Here is a 21774-nt window from a genome sequence, read left to right as displayed (position 1 = left end):
TTGAAGATACGAAACTAAATTAAAAACTATCAAAATCCATGAGATATAGTTTCTGCTGATCTTTGTTGGTGAGATATATCTCCTGTAGGCAACAAATAGATGGGTTTTGTGTTTTTAATCCAGCCTACTAATCTCTGACGTTTGATGAGTTTAAGCCATTACATTCAGGGTTAATATGAATAGCTGGTAATTTGTTCCTGTCATTTAGCAATGGATTCATTGATTTAATCTTTTGTTGTTATTTTACTAGGATGTTCTTCACAATTGCCTTTGGTTTTGGTCGGTGCTATTCCTCTTCTCTGTCAAGAGAACATCTGTAAGTATCATTTGTAGGGCAGATTTGGATGAGGCATATTTGAACTTTTCTTTGCTATGGAAGAATTGTATTTCATTTTCAAAGAAAAAGGAAAGTTTTGCTGGGTATGTTATCCTGGGCCGACAATTTTTTTCTTTTAGAATCTGGAATATGTCACTCCATTCTCTTCTGGCCTGTAGAGTTTCCTGTGAGAGATCTCCTGTGAATTTAACTGGCATTCCTCCACTGATTTTTTTCATGTGCACATTTAGTAATCTTTCCCTTATGTTCGATTGAAAAGAGCTTGATTATCATGTGTCGTGGTAAAGATTGTTTTTGGACCAACCCCTCCTGGATGTTGTTTCCCAATTCTTTCTCCAGGTTAGGGGAAATTTCCCTTATTATTTCATTAAATATATATATATATATATATTTTTTTTTAAGATTTATTCATTTTATTACAGCTAGATATACAGAGAGGAGGAGAGATAGAGAGGAAGATCTTCTGTCCGATGATTCACTCCCCAAGTGAGCCGCAACGGGCCGGTGAGCACCGATCCGAAGCCGGGAACCAGGAACCTCTTCTAGGTCTCCCACGCGGGTGCAGTGTCCCAATGCATTGGGCATTGGGCCGTCCTCGACTGCTTTCCCAGGCCACAAGCAGGGAGCTGGATGGGAAGTGGAGCTGCCGGGATTAGAACCGGCGCCCATATGGGATCCCGGGGCTTTCAAGGCGAGGACTTTAGCCGCTAGGCCACACCGCCGGGCCCCCATTAAATATATTTTTAAAACCTAGCTTCTCTTTTTGTGCCTTCTGGAACTCCCATAACTCTTATATTTGGCCTTTTAACAGAGTCTCTTATTACTTTTTTTAGCTTGACCCAGCTCTGCTTCCAGCTTTTTGATTGCTTCCTATCGGTGACAGGAAATATCTTCCAATTCTGAGATTCTTTCTTCTGCCTCTTTCATTCTATTAATGAGACTTTCCATTGAGTTATTAATTTGCTCTATTGTATTCTTCATTTCCAATAATTCAGCTCGATTTTGCTTCAATGTTGCTATTTCCTGTGTGATGGATTCTTTAAATTCCTTCTTATACTTCTCACTGTTGCTAAGAAGCTTTATAATAAATGTTTCGAATTCTGTTTTCCCCATTTTCCCAATGTATTCCTCAGTTAACTCTGATGTTGGCAAAGGCTTTTGCTCCTTTGCAGGGGAGTCTTCAGTAATATTCATTGTGCCTTTGTCTCTTTTGCTCTTAGTCATTGTACTTCTGCTTAGCAGATTTTTCTCCCTAGGGTAGATTTCTAAGCTGTATCACCCACAGGTCTACAGTTTGATTTTACTTATTGCAGTTGGTACACGGTTCCTTGTTTGCAGTCACTTGTGCCACTCTCTCCAGCGAGTTTCAGATCTAGGCTCTTTTTTTTTTTTTTTTTTTTTTTTTTTTTTTTAAGATTTATTTTATTTTCATTACAAAGTCAGATATACTGAGAGGAGGAGAGACAGAGAGGAAGTGGAGCTGCCGGGATTAGAACCAGCAGCCATATGGGATCAAGGCGAGGACCTTAGCCACTAGGCCACGCTGCCGAGCCCAGATCTAGGCTCTTACATTAGACTTCCACCATAGTCTGCATAGCCCCAGTTCCTGGCTCACCAGTCTCCACTTCCTGTAATCCCATGCTGTTGTTGCACTGTTGTCTGTATGTTTCTCCCACTTACAATTTCACACAGTTCCCAGGATTAGGGAGACACCAGGTGTCTTAAATAGCTAGGTGGTTGGTGGTGCTAATCTTGCAGAAACCTGTTGGCCAAGAGGGCCACATGGACCTATTTTGAGTACTAAGATGCCAAAGTCGGTTTTATTTTTGACGTGGGACTAGTGCAATGCACTGAGCTCAGACAGTTCGCTCCCTGCTCAGCACATGTGCAGCTCACTGTTGTCTCAAAGCCTTTGCCACACTGTACAAAATGGTGCCTGATGTGCCACTGCTGGAGTTCTTGATCTACTGGCTGTCAGGTCTGGGGGCTACTCAGACTTATTCTGGGTGGAACCTGTAGGATGCCACGTTGCTGCAATTCACTGAGCCTGAAATGAGTTTGTTCCCAGCATAGTGCATGTACAGTCCTGGCCAATAGCCTTTGCCTCCCTACACAAGATGGCACCCAATTAGGCACTATTGGGGGTTTGGGCTGTGAAATCCACCCTGTTCCCACACTGCTTGTTTGGGATCTACTGCTGCGTCTCTGCTCCTAGTCAAATCAAACAAACCAGCAAGATGGGCAGTTCTTAGTCTGGGTTCACTTCCTGAGCTCCCAGTGAACTCCCCTCTTCACCTGGTTGCTGGTGGAGTTCCAGCTGTCAGCGCAGTTCAGATTGCTGCTGGCTGAGTGCTGCTGGGATGTCTGTTCACTGCAATACCACCCTGTTGTTTCCGCTGCTTTCCTGTGTCCATCAGTCTCCAGGTGCCCCTCTGCTGTCAGTCTGTCCTCTCCTATTTCCTAGAATGTACCCTCTCCGCTTCACCCTGGCTCATGTTTCTCTGTCTGTTTAAATATTTCCGCACCCTATTCCACCATCACGATTCTTCTTGGGAATGTACTTCTTACTTTGGATGTTGTTAATAGTGCTTGAAGATTACTACCCTCCCCTAGTTGTCTGCTTGCCTGGAAATGCAGAAGCATCTTGCAGTCTCCAGGGAAGTCTACCTGTTTCCATGTACCTTGTACAAGCAGCAGCAAAGAGACTCACCCACTTAAGCACCACTGCAGCGTTCCACAGCACAGTACAGAACAGCTCACAGCACCACATGCGGTACTTCACCTGTTTGCCCACAGTAATTTTGTGGCCAAGATGCATGGAGCGTAATGCTAAAAACTCTGCACTACATTTAGGGAGATGGTGTTTTTCAACTCCGTTTTCCATCGACACCTCTAACTATTCCACTGAAACTTTCTGTGCCTCTGTCCGCCTACTTTCAGAGTGCAGAGAATTAGCTTGGTGACATCTCCCATCAACCAAAGCAATGCTGAGTTTTCTGTCATTGCCTCCTCACTTTCCCAAGGAGGCCACTGGGAACAGGACTGTGGAGAGAAAAGCTGTCTCTCCTCTCCCTCTTAGTGTGGCCAGTTGTTTGCTGATAATTTTCCCTACACACACTAGCAGGGATAGGCAGAAATCATCTTTGAAAGATGGCTGATGTACACTTCAGATTTGAAACAGGGGACTTACCTTAGGGTACCCTACCCAGTGCTATGTCTGTGATCATAAACCTTCCATCAGTTTATTCTCATGAATTAAATAATAAACTGTAATGGTCTATGTATAATGGCACCTCAATCACATACAAAATCCATCCCAAAGCTAGGTATGTAAAAAAAAAAAAGGTACCTGGAATTCCTCAGCAAAGTACATGACCCAGTACTTAACCTGCATGAGAAATCCTTGTTTAGGTACAGAGATGGCAGCTTGACAGTGACTGGGCAGCTCATGGGCTCTAAGAAATTCTTTGTGGCAGAAAACAAAGATATTACACATTGCCAATGGCGGCTACTTTCTTTTTTTTTTTTTTTTTTTGAAGTTATTTATTTACTTACTTATCTGTCTATCTGCAAGGTAAAGTACAGACAGAGACAGAGAGAAGATCTTCCATTCACTGGTAGTTACTCCCCAAACTCCAAATGCTTGCAACAGCCAGGGCTGGGTCAGGCTGAAACCAGGATCCCAGAACTCAGTCTGGGTCTCTCATGTAGGTGGCAGAGGCCCAAGCCCTTGAGCCGTATTCATGCTGCCTCCCAGGATGCATCAGCAGAAAGCTGAATGGGAAGTGGAGTAACCAGGACAGAGGACAGAGGATGCAGGCTGCCCAAATGGCAGATAACCTGCTGACCACCATGCCTGCCCCATTTCGTTGTTCTAGAAAAGGATCGGGTCTTGGAGTGACATTTGAGCTGGGCAGCTTCATTTGCAACTTAAGAGTAGAAACTATTTTCATCAAATAGAAAACATCCTTGGAGGTCAGCAACATTGTGGCACAGCACACTGAGCCGCACCTCCTGACCGGCAGGCACCCATAGGATACCTGACTCAGGCTTCACAGTTCAGCTTCCTGTCTAGCCCCTTGTAAATGTGGCTGGGAAACCAGCAGAAGATGGCCTCAGTGCTTGGGCTCCTGCCACCCGTGCGGGAGATTCAAATGGAGTTCCTGGCTCCTGGCTTTCGCTTGGCCCAGCTCTAGGCATTTGGGGAGTGAGCACGTGGATGGAAGAGCTCCTTCTTCCCCTCTTCTTTCTGTTACTGTGCCTTTCAAATAAGTAAATCTTAAACTAAAAACTAAAAAGGTTAGTAAGGAAACATCCTTATGCATTTGAATTTCAAACAAAGCAAAGATGTTTGGGCTGATTTAAGCAAATTTATTTCCATCGGGGGAACTCCCTGTCTTTGCTCGATTTTGGCAGAGTTCAACCTGTTTCATTTGTACTTTTCCACAGCATAGACAAATATACGTGATTTGATGGTTACTTTCTTTTCAGGGTAGTTTTTTTTTCTTTTTTTAATATAATCTTCAAACAAGATGCCATTTAGCAGATTGGAACATCGCCCAGCTCTCTGGATATGGTGAAAAGCATAGAAGGGCAACAAACTGAAGGGGTAAGAACAGATTTACTGAAAGGTAATGAATTGTATTCTTAGCATCAGCGCTTCTCTCTCTCTCTCTCCTCCCAGACTGAGCCCAAGCCTAGCTCAGCTAAGTAAACCAAAGGAAATTTAATCTTGGTCCCCACTATGTATTCAGTACATTCTGGCTGACATTTTAAACCCTGTTAGAAACCTGGTTGGCTTCCAAGCACATGCAATACTAGAATGGAGAAATAGTATAGATGACTATCTCATTTTTCTTTCTCTCTGAAACACTGACAATGAATCTTTATAAAATGTCTTCGGATGCTGAAGGATGTTTTCAACGAACATTTTGCAGAAATCTGTCAAGAGCTGATTATTGCAATTTATGTCATGTGGCTACTCCATTTCACAGGCTTCGTGTGTTCCATGATGGAAACATGCATGAAAGGCAGTGGGGTTTCTTGGCTCCCATACACATGACTAAGTAGGAGTCAGGGGGCAGGTCTGAAGAGTGGTGTTCCCTGCTCCTGTGTGCACAGAGCAATGACCTCAGGTGACACTGAGGAGCTGCCAGCACTCACTGATCCCCTGGTGACCAGTGCAAACATTAACCGACCAAACAGGAGAAACCTCTTCCTCTGGCAGTTCTCAGAAGTTCTCGCAAACATGCCAGGTGCAGGAGGGAGTGCCATATGCAAGTTGTACACTATGGAACGCCTGAAATCAACACAGACTCAAGCCCTGCTTTTGGCAGTTTAGTTTCACTCCATGCCTTGGCCAAGGTGCGCGTAACTAAGGCCTGCATGGCCCGGAGGATTCCACCCTCTCCCCCAGCCACAGGGTGCAGAAGGAATACGGAGTCTTACAGTGCGTGCAGACAGACAGCAAGGCCGTGGCTCAGTCCCAAACTAGTTAACCACACTTCGAAAATGAAATGTTGGGTGCTGGGAGAAGACCTCACTGATGTGTTCCACGGCACTGAAGGTTGACCTGCGTCATTCTCAGAATCAGCCACCCAAGCCAACGTCAGATTTTTTTGTTTTCCTTTTGGTAAGACTCAAGTCTATTTGCTGTGGGGGGGAGAGAGATCACTTCATTCTACTTGCTGGAGGGATTTTATTTGAAATTTCATCTATGCTTACCTATTCTTTCCTCTGAAAGCAACAGACCTTCTCACCCCTTCTCTGGCTATACACAGTACTGCATGCTTATAAAGGACAAGGGCACACGGGGGCATGGTCTCGCTCACAAATGTCAACAAAGATGATGAGATTTCTTTTCATGACACTGTACTTTAACACGTCAATCTTGATTTAACTGTTTGCTTAGGCTGAAATCATGAGACGCCTGTTTTTATATTTTAAAGTATTTATGGGTATAATTCATTTGAAACTGCATTTAGAAATGCTTTAGAAACGCAAGTGCATACACATGGATTTCAAAATATTTTTTGTACCAAAAATAAACATAAAACCTTTGAGTTCTAGTTCCATGAATTTTTTCAAAGTATCCTCATAAATCTACAATCAGAGTAACCATTTTTTGTTTAAAAGGTAAATATTTTTGGTGCCATCATTTCAGTAGTCACTGTGATTATGTGAATTAATCATTTGGGAGGGAGGGTTACTAAGAATTTGAATAAAAATAGCCAATTGTCCATGCCAAAACTATATCTCCATAGTTACTGGGTGAAGAGAGTTCATACTTGACAGATGTCACCGTTGCGGTTCTATTCATAGCAATCTCCAATCGGGCAGAGTACTAGAGAGCTCCCCAAGTACTCACCTCTCCTGGTCCTTCGAACCCCAGGGCACCCCTGAGAGAGGAGCACGTGGGCAGCTGAAACCGGAAGAGGTGCTGTACCTTGCCAAAGGCTGTGGCAGCACCAACTCACAAAGTGGGATTCAGACCCACACCTTTTACTTTTCTGACTCATGTTGTTCCTATACACTGTGCCTAAAAAAGATGCACACACACACACACGTGTGTCTTGAGACAGACCAAAAATCCAATCTATTTGGTTTCTCTAGAATAATAATAAAAACAAATAAATAGGTCACCAGAAAAGTTGGATATGGCTTATGCCTTTGTGTTGCAGCTAGGGTAGGGATGTTTATCTATGGGACTGGCAGCCTGTGTGTTAGATAGTGAGGAAGGGGTCCATGCGGCACTCAGGGAGAAGGGGCCAGCTTGATGCTGTGGCTGCTGATGCCCTGGCCGCAGCCCTGGAAGGATTCCCAAGCTCTAGAGTTGGACAGCAGCCACTGAATGTTCTTCCTAACCCAGCCCCCATATTTCCAGCAGTCTGGGCCTGTTTGCACATGTTCTGGTGAAGAATAAGAGTAGGGAGAAGGTGGCTGGCTAAGGAGCGTCAAGAAATAGTACATGGGAGCCCAGCACAATGGCCTAGCGGCTAAAGTCCTCGCCTTGAACACGCCGGGATCCCATATGGGCACTGATTCTAATCCCGGCAGCTCCACTTCCCATCCAGCTCCCTGCTTGTGGCCTGGGAAAGCAGCAGAGCACAACCCAAAGCCTTGGGACCCTGCACCCATATGGGAGACGTGGAGGAAGTTCTTGGCTTTGGATTGGTGTAACACTGGTCATTGCGGCACACTTGGGGAGTGAATCACTGAATGGAAGATCTTTCTCTCTGTCTCTCCTCCTCTCAGTATATCTGACTTTGAAATAAAAATAAATGAATCTTAAAAAAATAAAAAGAAATAGAAGATGGAAGAGACTGGCCACATTTCCTGCAACCTGCCATAAGGGAAGGGTTCAGCAAGCCTCAGCGTGAAGCAACAGAACATGAAGTGCTGGTCCTGGTTCTCTGAACCACAGTGTGTGAGCAGCAGAGAGTCGAGAGGGCATCAAGCTATCCTCCACCTGTTCACTCATCTGCTCATTCAATCAACAATCACGGAACACAGAGTTAATGTGGACAGTGGTCTCTGTCCCACAGGGAGCCTACATTCCAGTGGAGAGAGACAAATAGGAAGTAAGTAATTTATTTTGTGCCAGCTGATGATGATGCTGTGGAGAGCCAGAAAGCAGGGAATGACAGAAAAGACTGTTAGGTGGATCTTACCTATGTCAGGGAGTATGGTGCCAACCACTGATGACAGGAATGAAGACCAACAGGAAATGAGGGAAGGAGTCATAGGAATTCTAAGCAGAGGGAATATCAAGGCAAGAGAGCACTCACCTGGCTTGCTTAAGGCATAGCTAGAAGAGTGTGGCAAGAGAGGAGGGCCGAGGGATGGCAAGGCCCGGACACGTAGGCCAGTGTTTGGCTTGGGTGAGATGAGGGTTCCCTGGGGAGGTCCAAGCCGAAGAGCGATACGATCTGACTGAAACGTGTCCATCTGGCTGCTGAGTTGGAAAACACCCTGGGGGCTCGGCCCTGGAACCTGATGCAAGCCTACTTTATTCAAAGAGGAATTTAGATGTTAGGCAGCCACTCTCATGTGTTGCAGGCTGCTTTTCATGCTTTCCCCCAAAAGACGTCCATCATTTTGCTTTGCTTCCAAGGATCAGGTTCTCTGCAATGTGAAGTTTGGTCCTGTCATCATCTCCTCCAACCCTCCAATTAAAACTTCTCAAAGGCTTGCACCCTCTCTAAAGAGATGGCACACATCTCTTTTTCTGACCTGATTCTGCAGTCTTCACTCTTGCCTTCCTCTCTTTCTTTGCTTTCTCTCCTGTGTCTTTCTCTTGCTACTTCAGTCACATTCTGCTCTTTCAATTCTTCCTAGTTTAAGGCCTTCCCCAGAGCACTTCAACCTCCTGACACGTTCTTCCCCCATCTGAATGCTTCACTCTTGCCTAAGCAGCATCCAAAGGCTCCAGACATTTATTGAATTCGCTAATTCATCAGCCAAAGATAGTACTGGGAGCCCTGCCTTGCATGCACTGGGATCCCATACGGGTACCAGTTCTAATCCCTGCAGCCCCGCTTCCCATCCAGCTCCCTGCTTGTGGCCTGGAAAGGCAATGGAGGACGACCCAAAGCCTTGGGACCTGCACCCACGTGGGAGACCTGGAAGAAGCTCTTGGCTCCTGGCTTTGGAATAGCTAACTTTGGCCACTGTGGCCACGTGGGGAGTGAATCAGCAGACAGAAGATCTTCCTCTCTTTGTCTCTCCTCCTCTCTGTATATCTGACTTTGCAATAAAAATAAATAAATCTTTAAAAAGGTGGTACAGGTTGACCATTCCTGAGTTGAAAATCTGAAATTCACAGATGCCAAAATCTGAAGCTTTGCTAATACCAACAGGGTACCATGAGTGGAAAATTCAAAACTTCACGTCGTGCCCCCAAATTATTATCATATGAGACAATCAACTGGATGGGAGAAAATATCTGCAAACTCTTCATATGCCAAAGATGCATCAAGAACTCAAACATCTCAACAACAGAACTCCAGACCGTCTAGTTAAAAGAGGTGAAGGATCTGAACAGCCGTCTTAAAGAAGAAGCACAACCAGGAAATGTATGAAGAACCGCTCATCCCCACTAGCCAGAAGGAACGCAGAGCTGTACGATAAGATAGAATCTCACTTGAGGTAGAGTGGCTATCACCAAAGAGACCAAAAAATTAAAAAAAAAAAAAAAGATGGTGGGCACGTGGAGAAAAGAGCACTCTTCATTACTGGTAGGAATACAATTCAATACAACCATACGGAGAGCAGTAAGGAGGCTTTATGGAAAAACCAAGATTACCATGTAACCCCAGATTCCTAGTCTGGTTTTATGTCTGATGGAAATAAAATCAGCCCATCAAAAACATATCAATGTTCACATGTTCACCACAGCTCTGTTCACAATAGCTAGGAAATCAGCCTAGTTCTTCATAAAAGGATGAATACATAAAACACGGTATGTATGTCCAATGGAATGTTATTCAGCCATAAAAAGAAGATCTTGACATTTGCATCAAAATAGGTGGGACTGACACTATGTTAAGCGAAATAAGCCAGACACAGGAAGATAAATACAGTAATGTTCTTTCTCATATAGGGAAGGTTTAAAAAAGTCAACCTGGGGGCTAGCACTGTAACACAGTGGATAACACCACCACCTGCAACACCACCACCCCAAATAGGTACTAGCTCTGTGTCACAGCTGCTCCACCTTGACCCAGCTCCCTGCTAATGGCCTGGGAAAAAAAGGAGGATGGCTGAAGTGTCTGAACCCCTGCTACCCACTGGAGGACCCAATTACAGCTCCTGGCTCCCAGCGTTGGCCTGGCTCGTCCCTGGATATTTTGGATACTTGGGGAGTGAACCAGTAGAAGGAAGATTTCTCTTATCTCCCTCCCTTCCTCAGTCTTTTTCTAACTCTGAATTTCAAATAAATAAACATTTAAAGTAAAAATCAAAACGAAAATCCCATCAACCTGAATTTAGAATAGTGATTGCTAACGCTGTGAAAGGTGTGGCAGGGAACACAGGATGTTAGGATAAGGGGTAGCAAAACACATCAGAAGAGGTGCTGGTGATGCATCACACAACGGGACAAGTGCAATCCACAACACTGTATTGTACACTGTATGTGCAACTGGGAAGAGCAGCTGGTTTTACTCCAAGCATAAAGAACAGCTAAGAAAACGGAAATGCTAAGTGCCTAATTTAATCAGGCTACACATGTATCGAAACATTGCTTGGTACTCTATAACAAATATACAAGAATTACATTTTATAAAAAAAATTTTAATTGAAAGAAAAAACCCAAAGAATTTAGAGTTAAAAATGTATATTATGTAAAATCACCTTCAAGCTATGTGTACAAGATCTATGTGAAGCATAAACTAACTTTAGTCTCACCTCTAAAGCTAGTCATTATGTATATGCAACTATTCCAAAAACCCCCCAAATTTGTTTTTTTCTCTCTTTTTTTAAAAGATTTATTTATTTTCATTACAAAGTTAAGATGTACAGAGAGGAGGAGAGACAGACAGGAAGATCTTCTGTCCGATGATTCACTCCCCAAGTAAGCCGCAACGGTCGGTGCTGCGCCGATCCAAAGCTGGGAACCTGGAACTTCTTCCAGGTCTCCCACACGGGTGCAGTGTCCCAAATCTTTGGGCCATCCTCAACTGCTTTCCCAGGCCACAAGCAGGGAGCTGGACGGGAAGTGGAGCTTCTGGGATTAGAACCAGCGCCCATATGGGATCCCAGTGTGTTCAAGGCAAGGACTTTAGCTGCTAGGCCACGCCACCAGGCCCCTCTTTTCCAATAAATTAAGAACAAAGAAATAACACAATGCTAGGAAAAGAAACCCCATTCATTTATAATTCGCAAAGCACAAATTTCCACAAACAGGTTTGTTATAATGTCTGTTGAACTTTGCTTTCCAAAAAAGTTGAAGAACCCACATCCATGTTCTTCATTCTTTTCTCAAAGAAAACTGGGCTTATTAGCAAGACACAAGGACTTGTACAAACATATAACTGGTCCAAGCAGGGGAAGAATCCAGCAGGGACAGAATCCAGGCTTTCACTTTTTAAGCTTCCTTTAAACCCATTACCTCCCATACTAAAAATTCCAGCCAACTATTGATCTGAAGAGTAGCTTTCTGCTTGACTGTAAGCAAACTCTGTAACACCAAATATTTCTGTTCAAAGTGAGTAAAACAAGGGAGTTTATCTCCTTTGTGCTCTCATTCTACAAACATCAGAAACTAGAAATACCAGATGGACCTGGAGGTAATGACAGCAAGGTGAGCCTCTGAGCCACAAGGTCCCTGTGCATGCCACAGCGATGACTGAAATGTACTGATTTCACCCAGCTGCTGCTCCGAAGGCTGACTTTCCTCGAATGAACTGTCATTTCGCCTTTCCATCGCTTCAGCTCCCGTCTCCCACTACAACCACACGCATGGCGGTGCTGTGAAACCTGTAATGTAGATCTCTTCACCCATCTGAAGAGGAAATTCCTTTAAAAGTTCATTTCTCCGGTCCAGAAGGCGGTAGCCTAAGTGGCTAAAGGTCTTACCTTGCATGCACAGGGATGCCATATAGGAGCTGATTCATGTCCCAGAGGCCTGCTTCCCACCTAGCTCCCTGCTTGTGATCTAGGAAAGAGGTAGAGAATGGCCCAGAGCCTTGGGGCCCTGCACCTGTGAGGGAGACCTGGAAGAAGCTCCTGGCTCCTGGCCTCAGAGGGGCTCAGCTCTGCTGTTGCAGCCACTTGGGGAGTGAATCAACGGATGGAAGATCTTCCTCTCTGTCTTTCCTCCTCTCTCTGTGTGTCTGCCTTTCCAATAAAAATAAATACATCTTAAATAAATATATATACATATATATATATTTGTATAGAAAAAAAATCTCACTTCTCAAAGTTTTCTTTTTTCTTTAAAGATTTATTTAGCCTTTTTTTTTTTTTTTTACCTGAATTAGAGGGAAGATAGATAAATAGAAATCTTCCACGCTCTGGTTCACTCCTCAAATGACTGCCACGGCCAGAGCTGGGTTGGTCTAGACCTGTGAGCCAGGAGCTTCTTCTGGGTCTCTCATGTGGGTGCAGGGTCCCAGGGCCATGGGCCATGCTTTGCTGTCTCAGGCCAGCAGCAGAGAGCTGGATGGGAAGTGGAGTAGTTGGGACTCAAACCAGTGCCTACATGGGATGATGGTGCCTCAGGTGGAACACTGCATTGCCCCAAGAAATGTTTTTAAATAAATGAATAAATGTATATAAAGCTTAAAAACAGATTGTATTGACATACAGTTACCCATTTTGTATGCATAGTAATATGTGTGCTTTCTCTTTAATGTGGTAAGTAGCAAGATATGGGCACTAACGGCTGCCACACCTAAAGTAACTGTGAAAACATTCTAAAATTTCTTTATGAGAGAGCAAGAAATATACTCTGATCTGCTTTCACTCCTTGAATGCCAGGAGCTGAGAACTTAACTTAGATGGCACCCGCAGGCAGCACAGGCACAAACCAGGGCCATCACTGCTGTTTCCCAGGAAGCAGGAAGCTGGACTCACAAGCTGGTACTGCGTGTTGAACCCAGGCACTCTAGCAGGCACATGGGTATCTTAACAGCTAGGCCAAATCTGCCTATGGAGATGCCACTTCTTGTCCATTTTGCAAATCCTGTCATTTGCAAATCTCATTCCTGGCTACCCCGGCAAGGGCAGCTTCGTCCCTCTGCCCCAGTTACCTGTCACTGCGTGTGGGCTGGTGGGCTGGTGGTGCTGGGTGCTGTCCTCGGAGTGGACTCCTTTCTGAGATGACGGAGAATTCACATATTACTGCAAAGTGCCCTGAGAACGAAGGACAATAGGACACACTGCCTCTTGAGTTGTTCCCATCAATGAATCTGCTTTCAGCTCCTTTAATTGCTTCTGTTGAGTGTCCTTTGTCCTCCAGCCAGAAACTCTTCTATAAACCTGTAATTAGAGGTCGGCAGATGACATTCTAGAACAGCCTAACTTCAGGGAGATTAAAATTGGGCTGAACTAAAAGTCCTGAATGGCTACCTGGAAGCTATCTTTGGTGGTATTTTATTGTTACTATTATTTTAATTTATATCATTGCAGAAATGAAACAAGGAGTGGTGAATACAGCCGTGATTGGCAGAAGACACGACATGAACAACAATGTCAATTCAGTCACCAGCCTCAGCTTGTAGAAACATTACCACAAAGCTGAGCAAGAGAGATTGCCATGCCTAAGACAGTGGTTCTGTTGTCAATAACAGTTCAAAAAGGCCAATTAACTGATAGGAAAAAATTATTTCAGCCATATTTGTGATTTAAAAAGAAATACTGCAATATATCAGTCAAAAGAAACAAGTTTCCTGTATACAGTGATATGAAAGTATAAGGTGTAACCACTTTGTTAGTGATGCTGACAGAGCAACCTTTATACACTGTGTGTGTGCTAACTCTGCAAAGAATATGTGAGTGACTTTAACAGGCCTCAAGGACCCATTGGCGAAGGCAGACAAAGGGAGTACTCTGCTTCATTCCAAAGCAAAGAGCAAATTCAGAAAATGAGTCTATATAAAAATATTTTTCACATTCATTAGTGTATAAACTGAGATATTTTACCTTGAAAATTATATTTTGCTCTATTTGGAAAGGTAAAATGTAAAAAAGTTGTGGTTGACATAAACGTTGCCATTTGGACTGGGAGCCTTCTGCACTCTAACTACAGCTGTCTGGGTTCAATCCTGTTAATTTTGAGCAGTGGAGGCCGAAATCTCGAGACATCGATTCACATCCAATAGAACAGCTAGATGTGGAATCAGAACTCGCCTAGGTTGCTGTGGGGACGAACGTTAAGTTAGTGCACCCACTGAGGGACAGCCTGTTACTTACACAAAAATTTAAACTCAGGAGTCTGTCTCAGTAATTGACTCACTTTCAGGTATAACTCCCAGGGAAGTGGAAATATTTTTACACATAAAATATATTATGAGTAGAATTGCTCCTAATAGCTCCCCCCAAAAAAACAAACAAACAAAAAAAAGCCAATAGAAGCAACTAGAATGGCCGTGCACTACGCTGATGGCAGGACTATGTAGCCAATGTTTCTGGGCCAGGAAAGGGACTGAAGTGCGGGCTGCGGTGTGGGGGTCGTCTGTGTCAAACGGTGTTCTGTGAAATCATGCAGATGCAGAAAATGCATAAAGCAGGCATGTTTATATCATGGTAACATACAGATTATACATTGACCACCATAATCATCTTTAAGTGTATACTTGAGCAGCATTAAATACATTCGCACTGCTATGCAACGGATCATCAGAACGGTTTTGTCTTGTGGTACTGAAACTCCACATCCATTAAACCACCACTCGCACTTTCCTCCTTCTCCAGGTCATGGCAACCCCCTGGGCTGCTCTGGTTCTGTGGCTAAGGATACTAAACCAGGATCAACAGGATTTGTCTTCCTGTGACTGGCTTGTTTCCTCACAGTAACCTGAGCCCTGCAAGGTTCATCTATGTTGTAGCATGGGCTAGAAATGGATTTTTTTTAAAGCTGAATTCTACTATATGTATAGTAGCACATTACCTGAATTTTCTTTCATCCTTGGGCCAGTTATCTATTTATTATTTATTTATTTATTTATTTATTTATATTGGAAAGGTAGATTTACGGAGAGACAGATAAAGATCTTCCATCTGTTGATTCAATCCCCAGATGGCTGCAATGGCCTGAGCTGAGCAGATCTTAGATGAGGAGCCAAGAGTCTCCTCCAGGTCTCCCACGTGGGTGCAGGGACCCAAGAACTTGGGCCGTCCTCTATTGTTTCCCAGGCCACAAGCAGGGAGCTGGATGGGAAGTGAAGCAGCTGGGACATGAACTGGCACCTAGATAGGATGCCAGTGCTTGCAGGGGAAGGATTAGCCAGTTGAGCCATTGCACTATTATTAACACTACTGCTAGCGTATATTGTGGGCACACAACTATTTCTGCAAGATCCTGCTTTTAATATCTGTGGTTACACCCAGAAGTGGAATCCTTGTATTACACAGCAATCCCGTTTTTAATTTTTTAAAAAATGTATAGATTTATATGAGAAACAGAGAAATGGGCATCTCCCAACCTCTGATTCACTCGTAAGATGCACGCAACAGTAGGACTGATCTAGGCCAGGAACAGGATCTGGGCAGGTGACCGAGGAGCCCCAGTGGAGAGGCAGGAGCTGCAGCACCAGGGCCATCCCCCACAGCCTCCTGGGGAGCCCCTTTCAGGGAGCCCACACTCAAACCCAGGCCCTCTAATGCGGATGATGGGGTCCACAGCAATGCCCTATCCACTGTGCAAAGGCCCACCCTTAGCTTTAATTTTTTGAAGAACTAAGAGCATTCCGTGTCCACCCAGCCAACCCTTTGAGGGTCCTGTCATTGCACGTAAGGGTTTCCATTTCACCACGTCCTTTCTGATGCTACCTCCTGAGTGTGCACAGTCACCACTGGATTGGGTATAAGGAACTGCCCACTGCGATTACTGATCTACATTTGCCTGAAGATCAATGTGTTGAGCTTCTATGTATACAAGGGATCTTCAAATTGTCCCTGAAAATCCCATGCACTGACTGACAATTGGATAAAGAAAATGTGGGGGGCCCAGCATGATAGCCTAGTGGCATACACCGGGATTCCATATGGGCGCCGGTTCTAATCCCGGCAGCCCCGCTTCCCATCCAGCTCCCTGCTTGTGGCCTGGGAAAGCAGTCAAGGACGGACCCAAGTCTTGGGTTCCTGCATCTGTGCAGGAGATGTGGAAGAGGCTCTGGGCTCTTTGGTTTGGCTCAGCTCTGGCCGCTGCAGTCACTTGGGGGAGTGAACCATCAGACAGATGATCTTTCTGTCTCTCCTCTTCTCTGTTGTATGTCTGACTTTCCAGTAAAACTAAATAACTCTAAAAAAAAATGTGGTATGTATACACTACTGACTATACTCAGCCATAAAAAAGAATAAAATCTTACTGTTTATATTATTGTTTGCAACAAAATGGACCCAGCTGAAGGCCATTATACTTTAGGTGTACATTATATATAAAGTCAGTCCAAAAAGACAAATATTCTATGTTCTTCCTGATTTGTGACATCTTTTTTTTTTAAAGATTTATTTATTTTTATTGGAAAGGTGGACACACAGAGAGGAGAGACAGAGAGAAAGATCTTCCATCTGATGGTTCACTCCCCAAGTGACTACAGTGGCCAGTACTGCGCCGATCTGAAGCCAGGAGCTCTTCCAGGTCTCCCACACGCGTTCAGGATCCCAAGGCCCTGGGCCATCCTCGACTGCTCCCGCAGGCCACAAGCAGGGAGCTGGATGGGAAGCAGAGCTGCCGGGATTAGAACCGGCATGCACATGGGATCGCGGTGCGTTCAAGGCGAGGATCTCAAATACTACTCTAATGTGCCGGGCCCTGATCTGTGACATCTGACACACAGAGCACAACAAACCTAACCTCTAGGAGTGAGATCAGCATACTGGGAATTAAGGGCTGTGTATAGTAAGGGTCTACACTTATGAGTGACAGCAGGGTTTCCATTTTCATTACAGTTCACTTTTATTACAGGTAATCTTCTCCTTCCTCTGCTTGCTACATCATGATACCTTTAAATATCACAAAATTAAGTTTGTTACAGTAAAGTGAATGAATATGCTGCTGTAATAATACGGGAAAAAATAATAAGGGGGAGATCAAACCCCCATACTTCCAAAACCTGACTATGAAAAATGTGAAATCTACCCATTTTATGTAAATCAAAAATAAGACTAAAATACTTTAAAAAATACATGTTATGAGAAAGCATGGATGGATTTCAAATTTTTTGCAACAAAATACATACATTTATCATTTAATTCCAGTTTCCATGAATTTTTTTACAGCACCCTCTAACCCACTGCGCTACCATGTGGACCTCAGGGGAGAGCAGTTCCCGATCACACCAGTTGCTAAGTTTTTCAGGTTTTGTATTGAAATTTGCTACAGTATAAGACAGTTAGTGTGAATTTTTTTTCTTTAATAATAAAAAAACTTTGTGAAGAGCTTATCTGTGTAAGTCAGAGAAACTCATTTGGTAAGCCGTACAGCCGTGGTGGTCTTTTTTTGATAAATTTCTGATCACCTTCTCAATTTCTTGTATCATAATTGCTCTATTTACATTTTCCACTTCTCTGGAGAGAATCAACTTTTTTTAAAAAAGAAAAGATTTATCAATTTTTATTAGAAAGGCAGATTTACAGAGAGAGAAAGAAAGACATGGAGAAAGATCTCCCATCCGTTGATTTACTCCCCAAATGGCCGTGACAACCAGAGCAGAGCTGACCTGAAGCCAGGAGCCGGGAGCCAGGAACTTCTTCTGAGTCTCCCACATGGGTGCAGGGGCCCAAAGACTTGGGCCTTTCTTCACCGATTTCCCAGATCACACGTGGGAATCTGGACTGGAAGAGGCGCAGCTGGGACAGGAACCGGCACCAACATGGACTGCCAGTGCCAGAAGAGGATTAGCCTGTTACGTCACCATGCTGGCCTGGGGGGGTTATTATTGTTTTTTACCCAGGAAATAATTCATTCTCTCCAATGTTTTGAACTGCTCCCAAAGAACTGCATAGTCTCCAAAGAGTCAAACCCGTAGCCTCTCCTACAGATGTAGATGCAACTTCTTTCTCTTTCCTCATTCTGTTTCTTTGTCCTTCCCGTGGTAGGAGGAGCAAAAGCAGGTGGGAAGGAAGATGCCTTACTTAAGTAGCTTCTCAGAGAACCAGATACTAGACCTATTTATTCTATAGTATTTAAAAAAAAATGTTTAATTTTTTAGCTTTATTAGTTACCTCTTCCTTGGTTCTTGGGTTATTCTGTGTCTCTTTTTCTCTAATGTCTTCAGATGGATTTATGTTTGTTCTCTGAGTTTTAATTTTTATTTTCTAATGATCAAATCAGTGATAAATTTATTACTTTTATAAATAAAATTTAAATTTTATAAAATTGTTGATTATACTTTTCTATTCTTACTTCCTGTCCATCTTGATTGCTTTCACTCTAAATTTCACCCAGCTTCCGCTATGATTATAACCAGCTCTGTCTTCTTGTTCTGTGATAACCTGCCTCCCTGAGATTTCCATACACCTGAATCTAAATTGTTGAATTTTGCTTTTTAACCAAATCTGGCAATTTCTGTTTTTTGATGGAAGTATTCTGTGTTCTTACCCTATTGTACATTGAGCAATTTCGGTTTCCTCTCTCTCTCGTGTTTGAATTGCCTGTTCGCTGTTCCTCTAGTGGATCTGGGTCAGCTTCGGCACTTCCCCCATTCATCAGAGCTGACTTCCCTTTTCTCGCCCTCTTGACTGGTTATGCATCCTCAGTGTCATCTATAAATACTCACTCCCTAAGTCCCCATCCAGCCTGCCGGCCCCAACTCTTGCCGGCTTCACAACCTTTAGGCCATCACCACTCATATTCTTTTGCCCTACCTTACTCCTCCCCATGATGGTGTTGAGGTCCCTTCCCATCCTCCTCTGCAGGCCAGAAGACCTATTGTCTCCTAGAAGAGGCAGAGACAGAGAGACAGAGAGAGCACTTTCGTCCACCTGTCCACTCCCTAGATACCTGCAATGGCCAGGGCTGGGCTGGGACTGAGACCTGGAGCCAGGAGTGCAACCTTGATCTTACACACGGGTGGCAGAAACCTAATTACTTGAACCACAGCTGGGTGTCCAACTGAGGCACTTGGATAGGAGATGTGGCATCCCAATAAGCAGGGCTAAACACCCACTCATATCATCGTTAAAAAAAACAAACACAAACAAAACCCACACTTATATTTAAAGCAACAAGTAAGACCAACCTTACCTAGTTCACGAATGTAGGAGGTTATATGTAGAGGTAAGCACTTTGTGACTGTGAACTGGCAAACACTGGAAGGGGACATGTAGGTGGCGTGGCGGGTTGTCATCTCAATGGACAGTTGTCAACAAGATGAAATGTCAGACTCCAAGCTGTGAACAGAAAAGACTGCAGATGTATGACCACAATTCCAGACTGATTTCTCTCCTCTAAGATAACTTACTAATTAATACAGTTAGTGAACACATGTTAAAGGGGACATCTTCAATCACTGGACTCTACTGACATTTTAGGAAGTTAAACACCTGGCACAAAAAGGCCTCTGAACAGAAAAATTTTTTGATGGGAATGGACAGTTTAGAAAGCTGGGGGACTATGTGGAAAGAGCTGGAGTGGAGTTCCAGAGAAGTCTGCAGGGGCTGGCAGGACATAGAAGCAACATCCACACCTGCCTCTTGTCTCTGGCTCTTGCTCTCTGCTGTTGGTGGCTGAGAAGTTGCTGGTGGCTCACAGATCTAAGCCAGGACAAAGAGTGCCAGAACTGTCCAACAGAAGGACAGTGAGAGCCACACATCGAATATGAAATGTCCCAGTAGTCATGTGTGGGAGAAATAAAGATAAATACAGGATTAATTTTAATAATATAGTTTGACTTATTAAGTCCATATTGTGCAGAAATGATGGAGACCTTTTGTGTGGCTGTTTTCGGACGGAATCTTTTGAAATCTCTTGTGCATTTTATGGTTCGAGCACATCTCATTGTGGAGTAGCTCGGTGCTTGGACTCAGCAGCTTCCTGTCCTGACAGCACGGCTCTGCAGCGAGGATGCTAAGCACAGTGCAGTGCAGACATTCCCACCTCACTGCTGGGGGAAGCCATGACATCCTTTCTTAGTCACAGCTGTTCTCCCAGTCAAGAACACACAGGCCCTCCCATATCGGGGGAAGGGGCCCAATAACTCGGGCCATCCCCTGCTGCTCTCCAAGGTGCACGAGCAGGGAGTGGACTGAAAGAGGAGCACTCAAGACTTGAACTGGTGCTCCGATATCCATTGCTAGAGTCACAGGTGGCAGGTTAACCTGCAGCACCACAGTGCTGGCCTCTGGGGAAGTGCTGGCCTCTGTTCTACTTACTCCTCTATAGCAGATGGCAAAGCCTAGAATGTAAGGGACACTCAATATCTACTTCATCAATGAACATGTCATCTTGGGTGTACAGCTGGGGGAAACTGCTTATTTCTAATAATAATTATTTCCTGAGAATAATTTTAAATTATGATAACATTATAAAGAAAATACTTTAAAAATATATGAATAACAGGCTGATGGACTTATGACAGCTTATGTACTATTGTAATAATATAGGGGAAAATCAGGAGTGGGAATGTGGGAGGGAATTTTGGGAAATTGGGAGGGGTGGGGAAATCCCAGACCCTATGGAATTGTACCATAAAATTCAAAATAAAAAATGTAAAAAGAAATATGAATAAAAAATATTCTGTGTGCTGGTATTGTGACACAGTAAGTTGCCGGCTATGATGCCAGCATCCCATACAGGGGAGTCCTGGCCCCTCTATTTCCGGTCCAACTTCCTGTTAATGTGCCTGGGAAGATGGTGGAAGATGGCTCAAGTGTTTGAACCCTTAGACCAAGGTGGGAGAATTGGAAAAACTCCTGGGTCGTGCTGTCAGCTTGGCCCAGCCCTGGGGAGTGAAATCAGCAGATAGAAGATCTCTTTCTGTCTCTTTGTCTCTTCCTTGCTCTCTGTAAATCTGACTTTCAAATAAATAAATAAATAATACATATTCTAAATCCATTGTAACACTGAAAGAAGGCAAGCTTTGCTTTTTTTTTTTTTGCTATTATAGTACTGTTGTCCAATATGAATTTTTGTGATTTTAAAGATTTCTTTCTTTTTAGTTAAACAGCAGATTTACAGAGAGAAGGAGATGCAAAGAGAAAGATCCACTCCCCAAGTGGCTACAATGGCTGGAGCTGAGCCGACATGAAGTCAGGAGCCAGGAGCTTCTTCCTGATCTCCCACATGGGCACAGGAGCCCAAAGCTTTGGGCCACCCTCGACTGCTTTTCCAGGCCACAGGCAGGGAGCTGGATGGGAAGTGGAGCAGCTGGGATATGAACTAGCACCCACATGGGATTCTGGCACATGTAATGCAAGGCGAGGTTTTACCCACTAGGCTATGGTGTCAGACCCTCAATAGGAATTTTAATCTTTAAGATTAATTTTATGATTACACTATTAAAAAAACCAGGAAAGTAGCCCATACTTGTATTTATTACAATGCCTATTGCTCTCTGCATACTTCACTGCAATATAATCAAATCTAAACACTTTGCAAAGGTCTATTGCTTCAGTGTATTTCTTAAAAATTTCCGTAAGAAGGGCCCAGCATGATAGGGTAGTGGTTAAAGTCCTCGTCTGGAACACACCGGGATCTCATATGGGTGCCGGTTCTAATCCTGGCGGCCCTGCTTCCCATCCAGCTCCCTGCTTGTGGCCTGGGAAAGCAGTAG

General features: G+C 43.9%; 1 long non-coding RNA gene across 1 annotated transcript in view; it reads right to left on the bottom strand.

The window, feature by feature from the left end:
- The window catches only part of LOC131481445 (uncharacterized), a 59137-nt gene that overhangs the window by 8875 nt on the left and 28488 nt on the right, over nucleotides 1–21774 (bottom strand). The window contains exons 3-4 of the long non-coding RNA XR_009246339.1: nucleotides 19248–19393; nucleotides 13090–13318 (exon numbers count right to left, since the gene is read on the bottom strand). This is a non-coding gene — a long non-coding RNA (uncharacterized LOC131481445). The remainder of the gene's footprint in view (nucleotides 1–13089; nucleotides 13319–19247; nucleotides 19394–21774) is intronic.

This window comes from Ochotona princeps, chromosome 11 (genome assembly GCF_030435755.1).
Source record: "Ochotona princeps isolate mOchPri1 chromosome 11, mOchPri1.hap1, whole genome shotgun sequence".
NCBI lineage: Eukaryota > Metazoa > Chordata > Mammalia > Lagomorpha > Ochotonidae > Ochotona > Ochotona princeps.
Note: the sequence above shows the minus strand (reverse complement) of the source record. Positions and strands in the feature narration are given on the sequence as shown.